General features: G+C 45.7%; 1 protein-coding gene across 3 annotated transcripts in view; it reads left to right on the top strand.

Annotated features, from left to right (window-relative positions):
- Positions 1-16386: 16386 nt before the first annotated feature.
- Positions 16387-17682, top strand: part of LOC117973852 (papilin-like) — a 74905-nt gene continuing 73609 nt past the window's right edge. For 2 of the 3 annotated variants that reach the window (XM_058987246.1, XM_058987247.1), the window contains exons 1-2: positions 16388-16529; positions 16616-16677. The gene's annotated coding sequence lies outside the window, so the exon portion shown is untranslated. Of the gene's footprint in view, positions 16530-16615; positions 16678-17682 lie in introns of all 3 variants that reach the window. The other variant, XM_058987249.1, reaches the window with a different exon arrangement.

A 17682-nucleotide genomic window follows, 5' to 3' on the forward strand; every position in this document is an offset into this window, starting at 1 on the left:
CGTTTCAGCTAATACTTTAATCAAAGAATATAAAAAATTGCAATAGTGTCTGTATCTGTTTCTGAATTATACATTCTGATGTAAACCCCAAACCAAAATTATATTTGTATTGCATTGATGAAGACATTTGTTGAGAGATTTGTCTTTTTCCAGCTTTAACTCCTATACTGGCAGTCACTTTACCATGTTTTTGAGATGCATAATTTCACTTTGCTTTGCTTTTACTGTGGGAAACGTTTATAAGGGAGCAGTAAGAGACTGAGAGCTAGTAAGATTATTGTATTATTGTGCATAAACAGACCAATTTGAATTGTAAACGGTATTAGTCCTCTAATTGCCAGGGCCTATCCTAAATAAGTCAATCAGCAAGCCCTGACAGCCTGACTGCCAAGGCCTGGCACTGCAAAACCAGATTAGTGGCACATGTATCTCCATAGCAACAGTTTGCCCAGATTAAAGGCCCTGTCAGGCAATGGGTGGGAGCCGTTGATTACCTCAGGAGATTACCAGCAGTAGTGCTTTCCCTGAGTAGTTTGGGGTTGGAGAGTGGTCTAAATTTCCTCACATCACTCCAACGTGCAGGTAGTGTACAGAGGCAAGTGTCTGACTCCCCCAAACACATGGATTAATCCAAATTAAAAACGGTCAAAACATGACAGGAATTTGATCTCTCAGTGCAAAAAATCAAGTGTGGGTTTTAGGTTGTCCTCACTTTTTTTTTTTTTTTAAATCCCAGTTTTTCTCCCAATTTGAAATGTGCAATTGTATTTTTTTTTTTTAGCCTTAGCTCACCGTTACCACCCTTGCACTGTCCTCCGAAGCGTGTGCCGTCAGCCGACCGCTTCTTTCACTCTGCAGGCCCGCCATGCAGCCAACCCAGAGCTATGGCGTTGGAGGACAACGCAGCTCTGGGCAGCTTACTGTAAAGCCCACAGGCACCCAGCCAGTCTACAGGGGTCACTGGTGCGCGGTGAGCCGAGGACACCGTCGCCAACCTAAGCCTCCCCCCACCCCCCACCCCGGGTGGCGCTTGGCCAATTGTGCGCCGCTCCCTGGGAGCTCCTGTCCACAGTCGGCAGTGGAATAGCCTGGACTCGAACCGATGACCTCCAGGCTATAGGGCGCATCCTGCACTCCACGAGGAGCGCTTTTACTGGATGCACCACTCGGGAGCCCCTGGCTGCCCTCACTTTTTATTGTGTATCTACAATGGCCTCCAAAATGCATTTTATTATGGAAATGGACAAACTTTATGACTGCTACTGACTGCATGGATACAGAATTGAAAAGATGAACCTACAATATTTAAAGAATGATTTGACACAATAAAATATCAGCACTACATTACATAATGTAACAAATGGATGGATTCTTTCAGCCCCTCATTTTTCCTGCTAGGCAGATGTGTACAAGTATTTTTGGAATGTGATTAATAAGGTCCCCCCCCCCCCCCCCAATGCAATAGATGAGGGATTATTGGCAGATTACACTGTGTAACAATTTTTTTATTTTTTTTTGTTCCTGGGTAGTAAGTGTTATTTCCTAATTGCTTATGCCTCAAAAGTATAGAAAATGGCTATTATTCCCCACAAACTTTGCTTTTGTGACCAGGACAGTGATATTTTGAAATTTACCTATTTCCAATGAGAAAACGGGCAAATTTGTGTCTTTTCGTTCACATAAAGTCAGAAAAAAACAACATATGAATCCAAATTAACATGTATTTATACTAAAGTAATACAAAAATGACTACAAAAGATTTAGAGGTGAGTAGTTTTTCGAGAATTACGATTATACTGTAAATCACTTTCACGAATCAGCCCCCAAATGTAGTCTCCCATCATGTTCTCGTTATACTGTCCTTGGTAGCGGCGTTCAAAGTCCAGTATATCCTGGTGGAAGCGCTCGCCTTGCTCCTCCGAGTACGCTCCCATGTTCTCCTTGAATTTATCAAGATGAGCATCAAGGATATGGACTTTGAGGGACATCCTACAGCCCATTGTGCCGTAGTTCTTCACCAGAGTCTCAACCAGCTCCACATAGTTTTCGGTCTTGTGATTGCCCAGGAAGCCCCGAACCACTGTGACAAAGCTGTTCCAAGCCGCTTTCTCCTTACTAGTGAGCTTCTTGGGGAATTCATTGCACTCCAGGATCTTCTTTATCTGTGGTCCGACGAAGACACCGGCTTTGACCTTTGCCTCAGACAGCTTAGGGAAGAAGTCTTGAAGGTACTTGAAGGCTGCCGACTCCTTATCTAGAGCTCTGACAAATTGTTTCATAAGGCCCAATTTGATGTGCAGTGGTGGCATCAGCACCTTCCGGGGGTCCCAGCCATACTCATCATACTTCAAGGCGTCCAGCAAGGTCTTGATGCTGTTGTAATCCTCTTTGAGGTGCACCGAGTGAGCCAGGGGAAGAGACGGGTACTTGTTACCATTATGGAGCAGCACGGCTTTGAGGCTCCTGGATGAGCTGTCAATGAAGGACAGTATAACGAAAACATGATGGAAGACTACATTTGGGGGCTGATTCGTGAAAGTGATTTACAGTATAATCGTAAATCTCGAAAAACTACTCGCTTCTAAATCTTTTGTAGTCATTTTTGTATTACTTTAGTATAAATACATGTTAATTTGGATTCATATGTTGTTTTTTTCTGACTTTATGTGAATGAAAAGACACAAATTCACCCGTTTTCTCATTGGAAATAGGTAAATTTCAAAATATCACTGTCCTGGTCACAAAAGCAAAGTTTGTGGGGAATAATAGATATTTTCTATACTTTTGAGGCATAAGCAATTAGGAAATAACACTTACTACCCAGGAACAAAAATTGTGTTACATAGTGTTATTAGCCGTGGACATAGTCAAGTCAGTTTGATTTACAGATTAATGAACAATGCGAGACATGGACTTTTCCAGGTTGCTAATCTGTCACTCACTCAACCTCTGTGAGGCCGAGGGTCCCGGGTTTATAGGCTGGTTACGTGGGCGGCTCCACAGATAGCTGTGTAAGGAGATTAGCCCAACCGATAAGATCAGGGCTTCTGCTCGCTGCCAGAGAGGGTTAAATAGGACACCTGCTGTAACTCCAGCTCCCCATACCAGCCCTTTGAGTGTTTGAGTTCCAGGACCTGAGGAAGACAGGCAGGCAGGATGTCGAAGGAGAAGCTGGAATCGCTGGTGAAGAACATGGAGATCATGCTGTCGGAGGTGGAGCAGCTGAAGATCCACTGCAACAAGCAGAGCGAGGAGCTGAGTCAGGTGGTGCTGGAGTTCCGACGGGAGAACAAGGAGCTGGCGCAGAAGTACAGCCAGCTGACTCAGGATATGAAGGAAGCCAAGGAGACCATCGTCCAGCTCCAGGACACCAAGTTCGCCTTCGAGGCCAAGGAGAGGCAAGCCCAGAAGCTCAACCGGCAGCTCTGAGTGCTCGGGGTGCAAGGATCTTCCAGAGCACTGGAGTGGAGAAGAGGGAGGCTGCAGCTGGAGAATGTGTGTGTGTGTGTGTGTGCGTGCGTGCGTGCGTGCGTGTGTGTTAGGGAGAAGGTCACCAGGACTTTGTTTTATTTTTATTAACAGAGGGGACAGAGATGAACAGAGAGAGAGAGGAGCTCAATGGGCTGGGACCCCAAAGTCAAATAAGAAGAAGAGATTAAATAAACCATTTCTTTGGGAACTGCTGGGATTTGATAAGTGTTGGTTTCTCTAATACAGGTTCAGAGAAAAAAAAGCTACCTTAACTTGACATCTTTGTTCTTTTCACTGTTGCTCAAAGGGACTGAGGGTCCACAGCAATCAGAACGCTGTATAATATTTTGTACCAAATCCATTGTTTTGCAATTGCTGGTAATGCTGTGACCTGCTAATGGTTCTGCTACTGTTTCTTCAGGCTAATACACTGGGATTATAATGGGGTCCCAAAGGGACTTTTCAAACTGTTCTTTAAAGGTTGCCCTGATTAGGATAATCCCCAGGGGAGTAGGAGGTGTCTGTCCGAGAGGCAGGTGTCCCCCCTGGACTGTTTTCACCAGCTAAAGAACATTCAGTGGAAAGTCTCTCTGTCTCTTTATCCAGGATTTGTCTTCAAACTTCAACCCTGGATTCCTGGTTGTCTTTGGGAACCGGTTCAGCTCAGAAATGCATCTTAAAGATAATCACTTAAAGATAAAGTTAACTTCCTGTGCACCTGAGTCCCCTGCTTGATCCCACAGCACTTGTTTGTGGGGGTCCTGCTTCACAGGAAGGGAATAGTGTTGTGGCAGGAAGTTAAAGGATGCATTCCTAGTAAAAAACAAAATGTTTTTAAACCATTCTGCCCGGAAAGTCCAATATATTTGTTTCATGCATGCATTACCAGCAGTACCGCCCTGCCATTTTCAGGAAAGCTTTTATTCATACTGTGAATTCAATTGGCTTTATTGATCAAACTCAAATGAAGTTGACTTGATGTCGAGCAGAATCAATTTTCCAGTATTCATTTATTACCTCTAGAGAGGATGCGCGATGGTTCAAAGTGAGTAACGCAACAATGAGTGACTCAGGGAGGGATGACGTAAGCACAGAGGCATGAGACTCCAGAGTTGTTTATGTCTTTACTCACTAATTGATTGTTATGGAGTTTCCCACTGAGAACCAACATGTTTTCTGGTTATGTTTAGTGACAAAGTCTGCAGAACTGAATAAACCACAGGGAAATGGTAGGGGTCCTCTGAGAATGTGTACTAATAAGAGGTAAGGGCATGGTAAACAGAGCAAACTTCAAATGACATGCTGAAATGCTCCCCTTGTCTTTTTATGATGCTTGCTATATTTCTTAGAGGTTCTTATTGCAATCACTGAAATACAGTTTTTTATGTTTTTGCCCTGAGTTCAGGAGCTTCTCTTCAGTTCTAGTTCCCAGTCATAGACATGTGTAACATAGGCTAGCCAAATGGAAGAACCAGCGCCACCTAGTGAACAGCTGTGTGCTGCCAGCAATACAAAGTAACTTGACTCAATGACTCTTACTTCCTTAAGACACCTTGGCTGATCAAGCCTGGTTTACACGTGTGGATGACAGGACGCTAGAACTGAAGAGCAGATCCTGAACTCAGAAACATTGAAAAGTAAAAAAGAAGCACACCATAATTAAAGTAACTGCACTAAGAACCTTTCAAAATGACAGCGGAATTGAAACTACTTGCTGGTAGTCTTCATAATTAAAGTATTAGTAGAAAAGTATGATATAAAAGTATAAAAATGTACAGCCTGGCAGCCATTCTTACTATGTGTCAGCCAGCACAAGCTCCCACGCCTCTCTCCACTTCCCTTCACTTTACTTTCCATGTACCCAGCGTAACTCTGCTCTTTTCTTTTTACTCCCTGTTCTGTATTCTCTCTCTCTCTGCTCCGATCTAATACGTCCTTTATGAGGTTTTATTAGAATCTGCTGTATGATTTTGTTATATTTCATGATTCTTTTCCTTTTGAAAAATGAGAACATTGAGTGTCTAATAAAATGGACCTGTAGACCTGATGTCTTAGTTATCAAAGCACGCTGTGTGATTTTTTATTGAGTAACTAATTAAAACAAAAAAATGATACATGTTTGTATAGTCAATAAACCTTCGATAAGAAACTTCTTTTGTACACGGTTGCCTTTGTTTTGATATTTGCAATTCACAAGTGCTGGGTCAATATTGAATTGAGCAATTGATCACAAAGTCAATTCCATAGCTCACCACGGGTACAGCAGTCTCACAAACACCAGGGAGATCCAGAAGGAATTACACCCACTGAAAGGAGGTAGCTACTGTTCAAACCTCTCATTATTAGAACATCTGTGTTCAGTGTAGAATATTAATACTGACAACCAATTTATATTATGTGTTTACTGCAGAATTTATCTTGGTTTATCTAATCAGACAGCAATACTTCAGCATACTGGAATGGTGTAGTTGCTGCCTGCCTATCTGTCTGTCTGCCTGCCTGTCTGCCTGCCTGCCTGCCTGCCTGTCTGTCTGCATGCCTGCCTGCTTGTCTGCCTGCCTGTCTCTCTGGTGTGCTGTAGCTGTGGATGCTCCAGGGTGTTCTCTGTGCCTGTCTGCCTGTCTCTCTGGTGTGTTGTAGCTGGATGCTCCAGGGTGTTCTCTGTGCCTGTCTGCCTGCCTGTCTCTCTGGTGTTCTGTAGCTGGATGCTCCAGGGTGTTCTCTGTGCCTGTCTGCCTGCCTGTCTCTCTGGTGTTCTGTAGCTGGATGCTCCAGGGTGTTCTCTGTGTCTACCTGTCTGTCTCTCTGGTGTGCTGTAGCTGGATGCCCCAGGATGTTCTCTGTGCCTATCTGCCTGTCTGCCTGTCTCTCTGATGTGTTGTAGCTGGATGCTCCAGGGTGTTCTCTGTGCCTGCCTGTCTGTCTCTCTGGTGTGTTGTAGCTGGATGCTCCAGGGTGTTCTCTGTGCCTGTCTGCCTGCCTGTCTCTGGTGTGCTGTAGCTGGATGCTCCAGGGTGTTCTCTGTGCCTGTCTGCCTGCCTGTCTCTCTGGTGTTCTGTAGCTGGATGCTCCAGGGTGTTCTCTGTGTCTGCCTGTCTGTCTCTCTGGTGTGCTGTAGCTGGATGCTCCAGGGTGTTCTCTGTGCCTGTCTGCCTGCCTGTCTCTCTGGTGTGCTGTAGCTGGATGCTCCAGGGTGTTCTCTGTGCCTGCCTGTCTGCGTGTCTCTCTGGTGTGCTGTAGCTGGATGCTCCAGGGTGTTCTCTGTGCCTGTCTGCCTGCCTGTCTCTCTGGTGTGTTGTAGCTGGATGCTCCAGGGTGTTCTCTGTGCCTGTCTGCCTGCCTGTCTCTCTGGTGTGCTGTAGCTGGATGCTCCAGGGTGTTCTCTGTGCCTGTCTGCCTGCCTGTCTCTCTGGTGTTCTGTAGCTGGATGCTCCAGGGTGTTCTCTGTGTCTGCCTGTCTGTCTCTCTGGTGTGCTGTAGCTGGATGCTCCAGGGTGTTCTCTGTGCCTGTCTGCCTGTCTCTCTGGTGTGTTGTAGCTGGATGCTCCAGGGTGTTCTCTGTGCCTGTCTGCCTGCCTGTCTCTCTGGTGTGCTGTAGCTGGATGCTCCAGGGTGTTCTCTGTGCCTGTCTGCTTGCCTGTCTCTCTGGTGTGCTGTAGCTGGATGCTCCAGGGTGTTCTCTGTGCCTGTCTGCCTGTCTCTCTGGTGCGCTGTAGCTGGATGCTCCAGGGTGTTCTCTGTGTCTGTCTGCTTGCCTGTCTCTCTGGTGTGCTGTAGCTATATGCTCCAGGATGTTCTCTGTGCCTGCCTGTCTGCCCGTCTCTCTAGTGTGCTGTAGCTGGATGCTCCAGGGTGTTCTCTGTGCCTGCCTGTCTGCCTGTCTCTCTGGTGTGCTGTAGCTGGATGCTCCAGGGTGTTCTCTGTGCCTGCCTGTCTGCCTGTCTCTCTGGTGTGCTGTAGCTATATGCTCCAGGGTGTTCTCTGTGCCTGTCTGCCTGCCTGTCTCTCTAGTGCGCTGTAGCTGGATGCTCCAGGGTGTTCTCTGTGCCTGTCTGCTTGCCTGTCTCTCTGGTGCGCTGTAGCTGGATGCTCCAGGGTGTTCTCTGTGCAGTGACGTGCCACGTGCTGCATCACATTAAAACCCATACCAGGGATGTTTTGCATTCTGAAATCCCTGGAAACTCAAAACCAGGACAGGCGGCAATTCTACCCACTGAACTTGAGTCTTGAGTCTTGAGAGAGAAAGTCCAGTTTGCTGTCTGAACTTCATATGCTCGCTGAGCTCCTTTTGAAATAAAACTACAAGTAGACAAATATTCACAATTATTGAGAACCAACCAATAGCAATCTGTCAGTGTGATTTAATATAGAACATGTCGTGATAAAACCAACTGAACCATTCATATTTTATCTGTAATTATTTGCCTTTCCTTTATTGTATCAGTTTGATATAAATTCATATTTATTTCACTTCCTCATTTTTTCACTTTGCTTTCACTTTCATTAGAAATGTGTGACTTGTGGAAGCGACACACATGCACTGGATGTGTTTACCCTGGTACACAAGAGCTCAATTACTGGTGTGGAAACAGTGACAAAGCGATCGGATGTTAATCACACAGATAAAATAGAAATGTTTCAAATACAATAAGATGAGCAGAGGGACTGGGAGGCAGTGTGGTCTAGTGGTTTGAGGCCCTGGGAGGCAGTGTACTTCACAACTGCATGCAATTATCATGTAAACAATTAAATGTATTACACTGTATATGTGACTGATAATTGCATATGATGGTAATTTCATAACACTTACAGTGGGCACCAGTGGTTAGAGCTGAGAGGCTGGGAGGCAGTGTGGTCCAGTAGTTAGAGCTGAGCGGCTGGGAGGCAGTGTGGTCTAGTGGTTAGAGCTGAGGGACTGGGAGGCAGTGTGGTCTAGTGGTTAGAGCTGAGGGGCTGGGAGGCAGTGTGGTCCAGTGGTTAGAGCTGAGGGGCTGGGAGGCAGTGTGGTCCAGTGGTTAGAGCTGAGGGGCTGGGAGGCAGTGTGGTCCAGTGGTTAGAGCTGAGGGACTGGGAGGCAGTGTGGTCCAGTGGTTAGAGCTGAGGGACTGGGAGGCAGTGTGGTCCAGTGGTTAGAGCTGAGGGACTGGGAGGCAGTGTGGTCCAGTGGTTAGAGCTGAGGGGCTGGGAGGCAGTGTGGTCCAGTGGTTAGAGCTGAGGGACTGGGAGGCAGTGTGGTCCAGTGGTTAGAGCTGAGGGGCTGGGAGGCAGTGTGGTCCAGTGGTTAGAGCTGAGGGGCTGGGAGGCAGTGTGGTCCAGTGGTTAGAGCTGAGGGGCTGGGAGGCAGAGTGGTCCAGTGGTTAGAGCTGAGGGGCTGGGAGGCTGCTTCTCAGGTGGGCGGTAAGGTATGGGAAGAGACAAGTTTGAGGCTTGGAGAGTTGCACTACATTCAGGGTTTAAATAGATTTCAGAATACATTTTCCATCCTCTGCATTCATGTTTCTTCTGTTCTAAAGAGTGGTTCCCCATTTCCCATTGGAACAGAGAGAGCACAGTGTAACAGCCATTACAAGGCTGCTAAGCGTCTCCTAAATATATTGGCTGGATGTCTAGACAAATAAGAGCTGGTGTAAAACATTCATTTAATCTGCGTGATTTGTGCTGAGCGCTGCTAATACTCCTTAAAGGTAATTACATCTTATTGATGAACTCATGATTATGCACTTGTATCCTGCATAATTGGGGAGCCAACAGCCTCTTCAGTTTGACATGTTTAATTGGTTTCATGTTGTTGTTCAATTTTGAAATCAGCATAATATTATCACAGACATTTTGAAGCAAAATGCAATTTGTAAAGAAAGGCCATCGCTACTATACTGTATGAGTAATCCCAAGCCTGGGATTTGATTCTAGTATCTCAGGGATTCATTGGGCAGCACAGACAGCCAATGAGACTGGGGAGTGTTGCACTGATGCTGGGCTGATACAAGCACGTTGTATCATGGCATTAGTGCTCCCCTGTTGCTGGTGTCTGTTTTGGGTAGCACTAGAGACTGGAGCCCTCTCTCCACCTGCCCGCTTGGTAAAGTGCCTGTGTGGCGGACTGACAGCTGCACAGTGCCTCCTGCTGGGAAAAGGCAGGAAGGACTGACCATAATGAGACCTCCCCTCTCCGCTCTGGGACTGCATACCTCAGCCCTGACCTGTACTCTGCCATTCCATCACTATCATCAGAGTCTGACAATTCTGTCAAATTGTGAGATGGTTGCATCATTTGAGCCCCACAAACCTTTTATTTGAAAAGTTACTAAAGTTGTGACATTAAAGTGGCTGTTGCTAACAAACAGAAACATCCATAAATATGATCTATCATGTACTTCCATTCATTTGAAGCTGTTTTATCATTTTATCGAATGCTCCGTCCTTGCAGATACTCCCATACTACACCTCCGGTCAACTTTGTAATGTCTCACAAGTGTCGGATGCATTCCTTCATTGGAAAGTAAAGTACAGTACAGTTTTTTTGTTTACAAATTAAAAATCAAATTGTGTTTAACATAATGTGTGAATCTTTCATATAGGAAAACATGAGATCTACAAAGTGATGATAACAGATATGATAAGATTTTCTGGAATTATTTTGTTAGCTTTACGTACACACACTTGCTGTTTCGAAGCAAGGAACAACACATTTAATAGCATGAAACAATTTAGGAGTGCAAAGAGTGGCATACCATAAAACATACTGCATTTCTCTCTGAAGTGTTGCCTTGGTGATTGCTTTCAAATTTGTCCCATTAACATATAATCTGCTAACACAATGCTGAGTCTGGCTGCACAGTCTCCAAGGCCCAAAAAAGGGAATCTTGCCAAAGCGATGTCCCTGAATGTGTCACAATTACAAGATCCAGGTGTCTACAACACATCCCCGCGGTACAACTGGACTCATTCCAGAGAGAGTAGGAGGAAGCAGCCAGATAAAGAAGTTATAAAAGAACAGGAATTAACTTGATCCCCCATTTTTATTGCAACAGGAACTACAAGCAACATGAATAAAAAGGGGCGGGGGTGCATAGTAAAAATAAAGAGCTACAGAGTTCAAACAAATTGCATTCCCGAGTTCCTCTTAATAAGATCCATTTATGGTATTTTGCTTCTCCTGTCCAGAAACATGAGTAGAATCTCCTTTAAACAATCAGGATAGTTTTCAATACCCTATAGAGAGAGCCACAGTAAGTACTCCCCCCTTTCTTCTAAGATGGAAGAAGTAACGACAGCACTTACTATAGATGGTGTTTGTATTGGTTATGATTGGTTCTGGGTTCTGTAGGTCTGGCTTTACAGGGTGCCCACCTCGACACTGGCAGGGTCTACTGAAAATCTCTAGGAGCTGCTGCCTTTTCAATGCCAGTGTCACAAAGACGGCCGGAGTGGGTGGCGTCAGACCAGAAACAGGAACACAAACGACAGAGAGATGGGGTTTTGGTGAGGCTGAACGCGTGATCGCGTTCAGCATTTAATAAACAGAACAGAAAATAAAAAGGTTGGAACAGACAAAAACACTGGACACGGCACTATAGCCAAAATAAATAGACAAACAAAACGGACTACACAGACAAACGGTGCACGGAGACAAACAAACACGGTGAGTGAAAACACTTAACTATTCTTCTTCTTATTATTATTACCTCCGTCTCCAATCCCGTTCTCCACTCACTGAACACCAACCCTGACTGACTAAAAATGTGCCTATTTATACTGTTGTGCTGGGATTCAATTACTAATTAATTATTCACTTGAATCCCAGCACGTGAATTAATTCTGTGCAACCCCGTGCTCACATATTACATTTAACCAGCACGTGAAGTGATTTGTGCTCTCCTCGTGCCTAAATACAAATCTACACTTTAAATACATGTGAAACACAGACCCGTTTATATCCCGTGTACCAATCTATACACCAACATTAACATACGCACGCATACATACACAAAACACACAAATGCACACAGGGGCGGGGCACTTTGCCACATATACCCCCCCTTGTGCGCAGCACACATGGCCTCAACGGCCACCTCCCCCCTTAAAAATCCAGCAGTCCAGGACAAAGTCTCGGGCTGGGAAGGGAGGCTTCAGTGGGCCCATGGCTGGCCATGCTGTCAGCACCCCTGCCGGTAGTGGCACGGCTGACAGCCTGTTGGTCCCGTCCTGCAGCGAAAAAGCTGCGGGGGCAGGTGGTCCCCCGACCTCCCCCTTCTTCGTAGCCGGCAGCTCCCTCCTGTGGGGCTCCGGCCACAAGAACTCCTGCAGCGAAACTGCTGCTGGGGAAAGTGGTCTCCAGACCTCGTCCCCCTTCTTTGTAGCCGGTAGCTCCCTTTGGTGGGGCTCCAACCACAGTACTGCCGGCAGCGAAGAAGCTGCAGTGGGAGCAGGTCTCCAGACCTCCCCCACGATCTCCGGCAGCGAAACTGCTGCAGTGGGAGCAGGTCTCCAGACCTCCCCCACGATCTCCGGCAGCGAAACTGCTGCAGTGGGAGCAGGTCTCCTGACCTCCCCCACGATCTCCGGCAGCGAAACTGCTGCTGGGGTTGGTGGTCTCCAGACCTCCTCCCCCTTCTTTGTGGCCGACAGCTCCCCTTTCTGGGGCTCCGGCCACCGTACTCCCTGCGGAGGTACGGGCAGCAGAGGCAGCTCCTGCTCCTCTGCTCCGGGCGGTGGCGGAGGCAGAGGCAGCTCCAGCTCCTCTGCTCCTGGTGGTGGTGGAGACAGAGGTAGCTCCAGCCCCTCTGCTCCTGGCGGTGGTGGAGGCAGAGGCAGCTCCAGCTCCTCTGCTCCTGGCGGTGGTGGAGGCAGAGGCAGCTCCAGCTCCTCTGCTCCTGGCGGTGGTGGAGGCAGAGGCAGCTCCAGCTCCTCTGCTCCTGGTGGTGGTGGAGGCAGAGGCAGCTCCAGCTCCTCTGCTCCTGGCGGTGGTGGAACCAGCAGGTATTCACCCTCTGCTGGTGGAGGTGGGAGGGGCCAGCAGTCCTCCCACTGCGGTGAAGGTGGAACCAGCAGGTATTCACCCTCTGCTGGTGGAGGTGGGAGGGGCAAGCAGTCCTCCCACTGCGGTGGAGGTGGAACCAGCAGGCATTCACCCTCTGCTGGTGGAGGTGGGACCAGCAGGTATTCACCCTCTGCTGGCAGCTTGGGTCCTAGGGCTGTGGAAGCCCCGACTTCCCTCTCTTCGGGCTGTGGACGCACCGACTCCTCCCTTTTGGGCTGTGGACGCCCCGACTCCTCCCTGTTGGGCTGTGGACGCACCGACTCCTCCCTGTTGGGCTGTGGACGCACCGACTCCTCCCTGTTGGGCTGTGGACGCACCGACTCCTCCCTGTTGGGCTGTGGACGTTCGGGCTCCTCCCACTCAGGCGTAGGACGTTCGGGCTCCTCCCACTCAGGCGTAGGACGTTCGGGCTCCTCCCACTCAGGCGTAGGACGTTCGGGCTCCTCCCACTCAGGCGTAGGACGTTCGGGCTCCTCCCGCTTGGGCTGTGGACGCTCAGGCTCCTCCCGCTTGGGCTGTGGAGGCAAAACCAGCAGGCATTCTTCCTCTGCTGGTGGAGACGGGGACAGCAGGCATTCTTCCTCTGCTGGTGGGACTGCTACCTGGGCTGCTGTTCCACTTATAATTGCCTCCAGGTAGCTGAGGACCAACCCCACACCTTCCTCCCAGGTGCTTACAGTCTGTTCCCTTGCATATGCCTCCCATCGCTCTCTGTCCATAAACTCCAGGAACTGGACGACTACTGGGATAGACTGGGCCTCCAGCCCAGCATTTTCCAGCATCCAGTCCCGCACTTTGATGGCGTCTTCTGCCATTTTTTTTTATTTTATTTTTTTTTTAAATCCAAAACTGCGGTTCCTGCTCTGGCCTGAGTCCTGGAGGCGCTGTCGATCCCACGCAGGACACCACGTGTCACAAAGACGGCCGGAGTGGGTGGCGTCAGACCAGAAACAGGAACACAAACGACAGAGAGATGGGGTTTTGGTGAGGCTGAACGCGTGATCGCGTTCAGCATTTAATAAACAGAACAGAAAATAAAAAGGTTGGAACAGACAAAAACACTGGACACGGCACTATAGCCAAAATAAATAGACAAACAAAACGGACTACACAGACAAACGGTGCACGGAGACAAACAAACACGGTGAGTGAAAACACTTAACTATTCTTCTTCTTATTATTATTACCTCCGTCTCCAATCCCGTTCTCCACTCACTGAACACCAACCCTGACTGACTAAAAATGTGCCTATTTATACTGTTGTGCTGGGATTCAATTACTAATTAATTATTCACTTGAATCCCAGCACGTGAATTAATTCTGTGCAACCCCGTGCTCACATATTACATTTAACCAGCACGTGAAGTGATTTGTGCTCTCCTCGTGCCTAAATACAAATCTACACTTTAAATACATGTGAAACACAGACCCGTTTATATCCCGTGTACCAATCTATACACCAACATTAACATACGCACGCATACATACACAAAACACACAAATGCACACAGGGGCGGGGCACTTTGCCACAGCCAGCTACCGACTTTCTGTCAGTAGCTGGTGGGAAAAAATATGTAATGGTATGTCAGAGGGTGTATAATTATTCCGATTATGATACTGACTGTTTGCATTTTGTTAATGGTTATTTAACATGGTCAGAGTAAAAATGAATAACATTGTGCAGAGGCTTAGCTTCCTGTGCAGCATGTTTGGAAAAGCACTGCTTCGGATCATGACATAATCATTCAAATCTGTTGCACAAAACATGAAAAATGCCTATTCCACACCAGCATTAGCATTCCATTGAAATCATGTGTGAAGTGTCTCTACCCCAGTGTAGCCCATTCCATCCCCTCACCACTCTCTGTGTGAAGTGTCTCTACCCCAGTGTAGTCCATTCCATACCCTCACCACTCTCTGTGTGAAGCATCTCTGCCCCAGTGTAGTCCATTCCATACCCTCACCACTCTCTGTGTGAAGCTTCTCTGCCCCAGTGTAGTCCATTCCATACCCTCACCACTCTCTGTGTGAAGCATCTCTGCCCCAGTGTAGCCCATTCCATCCCCTTTTAAGATTTTGAAGACATCAATCATGTCCCCTCTAATTTTGCTCAGGGTGTAAAACAGAGTAAAGGATGAAATTGTTATCAAGTCAGTGACTCATTAACAGAGTCTGTGAGCAGTGTTGCCACATCAGAGGTTTTCCCTCAGATCTAGAGGTTTCATGTTTCTGCTCAGGGCAATCTGGAGGTAAGGAATGAGCAGAGGTTTTTTTAAAGGTACATTTTGTATTTTAGAGTATTTTCTAAAGTTTTTTTTCTGTCTGAAAACATTTTGTTCTCCGATGTATTCATAATGTGCAAGTCCTTCCTTTACTAAGATGGCGGATGTGTTGTGACATCATGCCAGTTGACCGCTGAGTTCTAATGATTTCCATTACACGAGAGTAGATGTTAAAACTTCATGCTGATTTGAACTCGGCTCTCGCCAAGATAAGCACTAACTAAGACGTAGCTTTACAGTAAACTAATGTGATCCATATGTGTCTCCATCCATTTACGTTTCCTTCCATATGATGATGTAGATATCCTTCTGTCTGGTGTTAATGGCTGAAGTGTAATGCTGGCTCCAGGGATCAGCTTATTTTGCCTTCCTGGCGCATCAGCACACACAACGGCTGCGATGCTGGCTCCGGGGATCAACCACAGTGATTTTTCTCCAGACGTTCAATTTACTTTGACTGCCCAGTATAAGATCACTTCATGTCCAGCACGTGTCAGGGTCGCTAGGACCACATAGACTCTGTGTTGCATAGAATGTGAGTGAGAGGCACAGGTGGGGGCCTAATACAGAGGAAATTAATTTAGATGTAAGAGCCGTGTTCAAGTGCTGTGCCAGTCAGTGAATATCTATCTATCTATCTATCGCTCTCTCTCTCTCTCTCTCTATATATATATATATACAGTATATATATATATATATATATATATATATATATATATATATATATATATATATATATATATATATTCTGTAAAATGAAGAAAAAAAAATACATTTACAGATTTTTTTTTTTACAATGTAGCCATGGTGTGCCAATATAACATTACTGGAGGTTTAAGGTTTTAGAATTATACAAGTACAGTGCATTCCAGTGAATTGCACGATAATTGTGTATTCCTGTTAACTTTAAAAAACCCTCTTATAGAATAACGTGGAAGGAGAACACCACAAGATTCTGACATGTGACTACAGCTCAGGCAGTGTGGACTGTTTGCTGTATTGTGACTGGGACATTTCAATAGTGATGAGCAGGCTGACACTAACACTAAAATAAGATGGGGCATTTTAATTGCGCTATCCTGGGTAAATAATAATAATAATAATAATAATAATAATAATAATAATAATAATAATAATAATAATAATAGTAGTAGTAGTAGTAAGAAAGATATTTAATGTTTTAATAACCGTCTAATGGTAATCCTCCTCATCATCATAATAATCGAGAAAGCGCTTTTGTTTTAATAATTGTCTAATTGTAATACTGTTAATTAATACTAGTCGTAATAATAATCTGCATTATTCATTAACCCCCCATTTCCACGAGATATTACACAGACAGTACTGGGGTTTCTAGTTCTGATGTAATCGACTTTATACCACGATAACATGGGAGCATACATTCTAAACGAATTACAAGCGAGCACAAACTGCTATAACCCTTAGATTCTCATTAAGAAACACCATATTGATTGCAATGGCGTTTCGTGGTAACATATTTTTTGTTCATAATATTATTATTATTAGAATATTCGCGAAGAGTTAGACCGGGGCTCGCAGTCATTTGTTATGACGCACCTTATTGAGCAAGCGCTGCTCTGTACTGTACTTCAAAGCGAGTCAGACCGCGTCGGCATTCCACAAAATAACAAACGCAAATGTAATTGACCATAAAAGAAAAGAGCGAGCGAGGCACAGAGACAGGGACAGAGGATTCCTTTGGTGAAAGAGTTAAGGTAACCGGATTCCCTTTGCTTTGCTGTGAAGTTCAGAGGTGGCAATTAGCATGAAATGTGAGCGAGTCTGTTGATTTGTGTTGCAGAGTAGAGAAGAGCACTCCAGGTGCTGGACGAACTCGCAAGAAGAAACTGCCAACCCTAAGAAGTAAGTGTACTTCCACACTGTACTGCTGTGCGTGGGGAACACACGCCGATACATCATCATCATCATAATAATAATAATAATAATAATAATAATAATAATAATAATAATAATAATAATAATAATTGTCGGTCTTTGGAATGTAGCCTAATTAGAAGCCATGCATATAATATTAGTATCTTGTCTTGAGGTAAAAACTGACGCGTGCTTCGTATTTTTGGGGGGATCTCAGCTCGTCAGGTCGGAGTCGTTATTTTTTTAGTCCAGTAGTTTGTTTTGGGTTTTTTTTCCCATGAAAGCACCACAGCCGACTGGGACTGCATTGTGCACAATTGTCAGTTTAGTAATTCCTGTTTACAAACAGTGGCGCGGTGGAAGCTGAACAATTAAGTTTCTTTAGGTTTTGGAGAACATGACGCATAAATGACATCTTGACTGTGCTGAGGCAGGAAAGTCAGTCTGACTATATGTACACTGGCTTGCAGAAGTATTCACCCCCTACCAATAATGTCACATTTTGTTGAATTACAAATAATGTATGCAGTTTATCAAACAAGCTTTTTTATTGAAAGCTGTAGTGGTTAAACTGAACACTGTTATATGAGGAGGAGGTTAAATGTCAGCAAAACCTGCAAAGAAAATGTACAGAATGGAATTTACTGGTTGCATAAGTATTCAGCCCCTTAAGTCAGTACTTGGTAGAAGCACCTTTTGCAACAATTACTGCTATGAGTCTTTTTGGATAGGTCTCTACTAGCTTTGCACAGTAGGATGGTGACATTTTTGGCCGTTATTCACGTGAAAATTGCTCCAGTTCTGATAAGTTTGTTAGGGATAGTCGATAGACTGCAATCTTCAAGTCTCGCCATAAATTTTCGATTGGAGTCAAGTCAGGACTTTGAGTGGGCCACTCAAGAAAATTAATTCTCTTCTTGTTCAACCACTCATTGTCCTGCTGAAGTGTGAATTTCCTCCTTAGTTTCAGAGTCTTGACTGACTCAAACAGGT

The sequence above is a fragment of the Acipenser ruthenus genome, chromosome 15 (genome assembly GCF_902713425.1).
Source record: "Acipenser ruthenus chromosome 15, fAciRut3.2 maternal haplotype, whole genome shotgun sequence".
NCBI classification, from domain to species: Eukaryota; Metazoa; Chordata; class Actinopteri; order Acipenseriformes; family Acipenseridae; genus Acipenser; species Acipenser ruthenus.